This window comes from Uloborus diversus, chromosome 3, assembly GCF_026930045.1.
Source record: "Uloborus diversus isolate 005 chromosome 3, Udiv.v.3.1, whole genome shotgun sequence".
Taxonomy (NCBI): Eukaryota; Metazoa; Arthropoda; class Arachnida; order Araneae; family Uloboridae; genus Uloborus; species Uloborus diversus.
The window spans coordinates 125,577,231-125,584,808 of NC_072733.1; positions in this window are offsets into that span (position 1 = coordinate 125,577,231).

The following is a 7,578-nucleotide window of genomic DNA, read 5'->3' on the forward strand; positions in this document are numbered from 1 at the left end:
CCTGGAAATATTTTGTCTTTGAGGCTCTAAAAATTCGATTTTTAACTATATTTATACATATTTTAGAAAGGGAGAGAAGATTCGTAAAAGAAAATTCCTACAATCACAAGGCTTTGGGAGGGGCCATGGCCCCCATGGCCCCCCTCTAGATCCGCCCCTGATATCAGTTAACAAACACTAACAAAGTATTTTAATCATGTTTAACTATGCATTTGCTTGAATAATTGAGTTGAAGCAAAACTGAACTGTTTTCAATTTTTTAAAAGAATTTTTTTTAATCTTGTGACGTTTGCGAGACATAAGTTTTCACCTGCACTCATATTTCTAGAAATTTCTGTGAATATTTTAAATGTTTCATAATCATAGCATTTTTTTTCCATTAAAAGACATTCAAATGAAACTTAATACATGATATTTATGATGAATTTAAATTTTTTTTACTAAACAGGAGTTTTTTTTTTTTGTGCTGTGACAATCCGCTACTTGGATGAGCAATTTCTAAAAGAATAGTGATTAGTACAGATGACAAACTTGACAATAGTGAATATAAATTAAATTTCATAGGAAAAAAATTTAGTATTTGTGTACATTTAGTTTAGCACGGCTTTGATGGCCGCTAACGAAATTAGATCAAGTGTAGCTTTTTTGGTATTACAATTTCTTTTTTCAAATACATTGAAGCAGCATTTATACGTTTTTGAAGAGACTAGATGAAAAAAGTGTACAAATGAAAAAATGTATAATAGATATAGGTTGATGTGTATTAGTCTCTGCTGCAACCAACTTAAAAAACATATAATTTATAAAAACGTATGAAAGAAAAATGTATAAACGGTGCTTCACTGTATCCCCTTTTATGGAGAAAAATCAACAGGGTCATCCATTAGCTTGCATATCTTTACTTATTTTTTCTTTTTAAAGTTTATATGTACAGGCCTCGGAACTAGTCTCTTTTCTAGCTATTTGTCTCTTTTTTATTTGAGTGTCTCTTAAGTCTCTATTTTCATGATTTAGTCTCTAAAATCTATTTTTTTTCCCCTGCGAGTGCTATGAAAATCTTACTTTTGACGCTTGTTGAAACGATTTCAGTTCGCGGAATTTCGTTTAACAAACGTACGCAGCTTGACCAATCAGATCGCTTCTAATGATCAGAAAAATGGCGGAGAAAAAAGGAGCTTTGTCCATGGAGAGTAGTGCAATAAACCACTCCCCTATGTGCAGTTTTTTTTTTCAAAGAGCTATTGTGTGAAGCTTGTGGGGGAAGGGATAGTCCTTAAGCCTTTTGTGTCGCCATTTCTAGGATAAGCTGTAAAGTTCAGAAGCTATCAATACAGAATAGACTTTTTTTATTGTGCAAATAAAGTTTTATTTTTCTTCTTTTTTTTGCTTTTGTGAACTTAATTTCAGGGGGAAGTATCAAATTTGAAAGGGATAAACATTTGCTTTTCAATTACTTCTGAATTAAAATAGAATATTTGTTGAAAACCTGTTAAAAAAATCGAAGATTAAAACGATAAAAAAAGTGCAAACATGGAGCCACGTGCTTCAAGGAAAATTCGTTGCTGTGTATAAGATATCAATCTTTTTGCATCCTTCAAATATTTCAATTATTTTTCAGTATGAAAACTCTTATATGCAAATGTAGGACAGCTTTTTTCATTTTCATAATTCATTTTATGATTATTATTTTTTCTTTTTGTGACCTTTATTCCAGGGAATATCGTATCGGAAAGGCATAAGCATTTGATTTAACATTTATTGAAAAGCTGTTTAAAATAAATTAATGAAAGAATAAAAGTATGCGAACATGGAGCCACGTGCTTCGCGGAAAATTGATCGCTGTGCATAAGATTTCAATCTTTTTGCATCTTTCAAATATTTAAATTATTTTTCAGTTTGGAAGCTATTATATGCTAATCAATGATAGCTTTTGTTTTTGTTATAATTTATTTTATTTTTGTGAACTTAATTTCAGGGAAACATTTGATCAGAAAGGAATAAGCATTTGGTTTTTAATTTGTTGTGAGCTAAAATAGAACATTTATTGAAAAGATGTTAAAAATAAATAAAGTAATGGAAGCATGAAAACATGGAACCACGTGCTCCGCGGAGAATTGGTCGCTGTGTATGAGATTTCAATCTCTTTGCATCCTTCAAATATTTCAATTATTTTTCAGTTTGGAAGCTATTATATGGGAATGTAGGACAGCTTTTTTTTATTTAAATAATTTATTTTATGTTTATTATTATTTTTTTCTTTTTGTGAACTTAATTTCGGGGAAATATCGAATCGAAAAGACGTAAGCATTAGATTTTTAATTTGTTGTGAGCTAAAATAGATAATTTATTGAAAAGCTGTTTAAAATAAATAAAGTAATGGAAAAATAAAAGTTTGCGAACACGGAGCCACATGCTTCGCCGAAAATTGATCGCTGTGTATTAGATTTCAATCTTTTTGCATCCTTCAAATATTTCATGTATTTTTTACTTTCGAAGCTCTCATATAGAAGTATAGGTTAGCTTCTTGTACTGCAATAATGTATTTTAATTTTATTTTTATTATCTTTTTTTTCTGTTAGCAAACTTAATTTCCATGTAATATTTCATTCTTTTTGCATCTTTCAAATATTTTTTAGTTTTGGAGCAATCATATGCCATTGTAGGATAGCTTTTTTTTTATTGCAATATAATGTATTTCAATTTTATTTATTTTTTTATTACTTTATTTTTTTATGAACTTAGTTTTAGGGTAGAAAGAAATAAGCATTTGATTTTTAATTTGTTTAAAGTTTAAATAAAACATTTTTTGAAAAGCATTGAAAAAACAGAACTGAAAATTATAAAATAATAATACTATGCCAACTTAACGTTGTTATTTCTTATTTTACTTTGCATGCACAAAGGCATTTATTTAACCAGGGGTGCCGATCAAAGGGGGGGGGGGTCATGGCACATTGACTGCGCCATTGAAATTTTTAAGGAGGGTTGTTTTAAGAGTTTTTTTTTCTTTTCATTTTTAGGGGGGGGGCTCTTGTTTTTTTTGGGGGGGAGGGGGTCTTTGAAATTTTAGCGGCGGTGCACCCTTTTTCTAAGGGGGAGGGGGCACCCCTGATTTAACTTGAGCTTCGCAAAGAACTGATTATTGTATTTTAGACTTCAATCCTTTTGCATCCGAAAATAATACCATTATTAAGTTTTAAAACTATCACATCCTTGTATGAAATGGCTTTTTCATTGCAATAAACTTACTTTAAGGAAAGTACCATATTTGAAACAAATTAACATTTATTATTTGAAATTAATTTAATAATAATGAAGTAATAAAAAGAAGTATGCAAACTTAGCAACATGTGTTGCAGAAAATTGCTTGCTGTATTTCAGATTTCAATCCTTTTGCGTAATTTATTATTATTTTTGTTAGATATTTTGAGGAACTTTTCTTTTCAGTTTTGTTTCAAAACTGAAGTAAAAGTTAGCTGAAAAAGTTTTTTCTTCTCAAAATTGATATTATAATCCTTTTCTATCTAGCGAGTATTTCAATTAATTTTAAATGTGGAAGTTATTTTTTTCATATCAGCTTAGAATGCCTTTTTATTTTAATCTATTCTTAATGAATTATTGATAAATCTTTTTTGCAGAATGAACTTGAATAAAATTAGCACTTTTGTTTGATCATCATTGGGAATAAGATAATAAATTAAAATTAAATAGTTATTTCAAAATTTCTAATGAGATATTTGGATGCCCCACTTGACAAATTGACTAACTCCATTAAACAAAAGTAGATAATAGTTATGAAGAAGATGGTGTTATCCATAAGAGTAATGGCCCTCGTGTTACATTTTCTGCCATCACATGCTCAGAAAGATACTGAACCCAAATTTAATATAAATTCACATACTAAGCATTGATAAAATATAAGCAGAAATGAGGATTTTTTTAAAAAGTGGAGTTAATCGATTTGGCCATTGAGGCATCCATTAAAAAATATATATAAATAAATGAAAAGCTTTCAACTTTGTATGCTTTGCAGAAAATTGTTAGCTGTGTTAGAAGTTGCATCCTGCAGAGTGTAGAAATCATTTTTTTTTTTTTGGAAGTATTTTATCAAAGCCTGCACTACAGATCTCTAATTGCTAGTCAACAATTAGCCAAATTTTAAAAGTTTTAGCCTTATTCCAAAACTTTTAATAACTAAATTTAATAAATTTTTAACGGTGAATATTTTTTTTTTTTTTTTTCACTTCAGTCAGAAAACTGGAATAATTGTATAAAATATGCATTGTAAGTGCTTATTATTTTCATTATGCAGTTTACACTTAAGTTTAATAAACACTTAATAACAATGCATTAGACATTGAGTTCCTAATTTATTATTTTTTTATTACAGAATTTCTAATAATAGTTTTGAGGATTGAGGAAAAATCTTATTTCTGTTTTTTTTGGAAATTTCTAAGAATTTTATGTTAGACAATATATTTGCCCAATTGAAGTTTTTTCGCTGTTATAGTTTTATAGCATTTGGCGTGGTGACAAATGCTTTGCGCAAGCTCTGTTTTATCATACCAAACCACTGTAGAAATCATGTTGCTATATTCCTGGCTTAGAATGAATTATTTTTAATAACTTTTCTTGTTTTGCTTATTAATGCTCACAGTATTTTAGATTTGAAAGACAGAGTTATTTGGTTGTTATTTGTTTTAAAATTAAGATAGTATTTTGAAACACAACTTATTTGTATGATATTTACTATCGCTGTTTTTCAAATGGAGGAAAAAAGAATATTTAAGAACTTTAAAAAATAAAGCAAAAAAAAAAAAAGAAATTAATGGTTTGCTCTTGATCTCTGATACATTAAGTAAATTAATTTTAGTTTTTTAACTATTAATGAAGAATTTTTTTAAATACTAGATTTAAAGTAAAATTTAAATTTTATATGTTATCAATACATTATCTTTTACTTTTTTTTTGCATTTTTTGAGAGAGGAAGAGGAGAACCCAAATTTATTCAAATTGTCATCATTTAAGTTATTTCTAAGGTTGTCATTGGGTTATAATTTTTTTAATTCATGTTAATCCAGTCTTAATCCTGTCCAGTGTTTATCTTAATAAATGAACCTATGGATTTTTATTGAGTGTTTATAAGTTGTATTTCATGTGGCAGGGTTTCAGCCAAATATATTCTCTTGGGCATGTTTTTTGGAAAAACATTAACAAGACAGGGGTCTGTCCAGGATTTTTCACAGGGTCCGTTTTTTGTGAAAAATCAAATAATTTTGTGAAAAATGAATTAATTTTGTGAAAAATCAAAAAATTTCGCAATTTTTTTTTTGTTAAAACGAAATTTTAGAATTTAGAGATGGCGCAAACTGCATCAATTGAACTTAAAGTTGAGTGTTTTCCTCTTCTACGTCGAGAAAATCATTCTGGATTTTTTTCTGATATTTGTAGGGGGGGGGGGGCATCGCTCTTTCAAGTATCACTATTTATCTACCATTCTACATTATGTTAAATTATACTAGATATATTTCTGTACAGTACTTAAAATAATTGTAACAAAAATATAAATAAATAAAATAAAATTCAGAATAGGGTTCAGCATTCAACTTTTTGACCCCAAGACTCTCTTAAAAAGCACAGAATTTCGTTTAAAACTTATAAATTCCGTGATTTTAACAAAAATAAAAAGATATTTCAATTGTTTACCTCTTAACAAAGCGTAATAATCATTAAAAATTCGAAAAATCGGATTCCCATAGCGGATGCAAAGAGATCGCAATTCTCAAAGTGTAATCATCAAAAGTATAAAAACGGCTTGTAAAAGAAATATTTTTGATCAAATTATTTTAGAATTGCATTATAGAGTCCTATGATAAACATATCATTAATATCTGTGGACACAGTTGACCCAAAAAATAAAATAAAATAAACCATCTATTTAGCATTTTAATTTTTGACTCATAACAGAAAATGGAATTTTGCTTTAAAAACTTGAAATGAGAGTTCTAACAAAAATAAAGAGACTTTTCATTTATTTGAATCCTAATAGAGCGAAGTTAGCTTGAAAAAAGAACAAATTATGATTCTCATATCGGATGTTAAAAGATTGCATTTTTCAAAATGTAGACATCTAAAGAAAAAAAAACGGTAATTAAAAGAGTTTATTTAAAGTTAATCATCCTTGTTAGCATCGAAAAATCAAAACCCATATAATTTTCTCCCAAAATAACAATTAAACATCGCACACCACCCTAAAAACGCAAATATTGACAAGCTGGCAAAATGATGAGAATATTTTCTAATCCAGTCATTATAAAGGTTCAACGCCAGACGCTAAGTGGTGATAATTTTGAAGTTGGTAACACTATCTGAAGCGATCATATTTTTTCCTCACCCTTACTATCCCTTTGAAGTTCTAAGTTCATTTTGCATGCATATATTATTATTGTTTATTAAATCATGAGTGGAGAAAAGTGCTTACCAATGCCTTTTCAGAAACGTTTACAAAAACACCGCTGCTAATTAGCTGTGATAAAACAAACAACCATTATATTTATTTGGCAGTAGCAATTATTTATCGCTTGCAGGAGCATTCCAAGAGTGCCAATTTTTTTTTTTCAAAATTAGCCGATTTTGTATAAGCTGATCCCTCTAATTTGACTTTAAAAAAGGTTCCAAAAATTATCGATTTATACACAGAAATATGCGTTATTTTGCTTTCAGATTTGCTCTTTCAATAAACAATTTGACAGATCCGATCTTGTTTATCAGAATTTTGTGAAGGGTCTGTTTTGTTTGATCGGGATTTTGTGAAAGGTCCGTTTTGTTTGATCGGGATTTTGTGAAAGGTCCGTTTTAGCTGATCGGATTTTTGTGAAGGGTCCGTTAACAGACCCAAATATCCTCTGGCCAGACCCCTGACTAGACTACATATATTGAGCAATTATACATTATAGCATTTATTGTATAGAATAATGTTAAAACTTGAATTTAACAGCAAGTGTTCCTTTTTGTTTCTGAACCCATTATGCAGTTAAGATTACATTGGTACCATTTACCCATTATGTTATAGTTTTGCTGTTTATGTGCCATGTTTATTTCCTTTTTCCTTATAAGTTCAAATAGCAGTCCTCAATTCAAATTTGCATCCTGAAATAAATGCTAAGCACACAGGCACACACTCACCTTGTCATCTTACTGATCTTATCAGAGAAACATCGGTGAATGAATTGAAATATAAAATTATTAAAATGCGCCTTGAATCTGAAGTGAACTAGTTATAAAGCAAAATGTATTCTTTTGTACAGATTCGAATATCACTCTTTTGACATATAACACACAGTCAGTGCCTCGGCTACGATTGTTGAGCAACTTTTTTTTTTCAAATATAATATGATTTTTATACAATACTTATAAAGGTTTTTTTTTCATACTATTAAAATATTTAATGGATTAGTCAAATTTATTATGCCCCTGAGCTACTGCAAAATAGGCCTGAGCTTGTCTACTTTTAGTCTCTTTTTTATGGTTTAAAGTATCTTTTCTCTACTTTTTTGGGTGCTTATTTTGTTCCTAGGC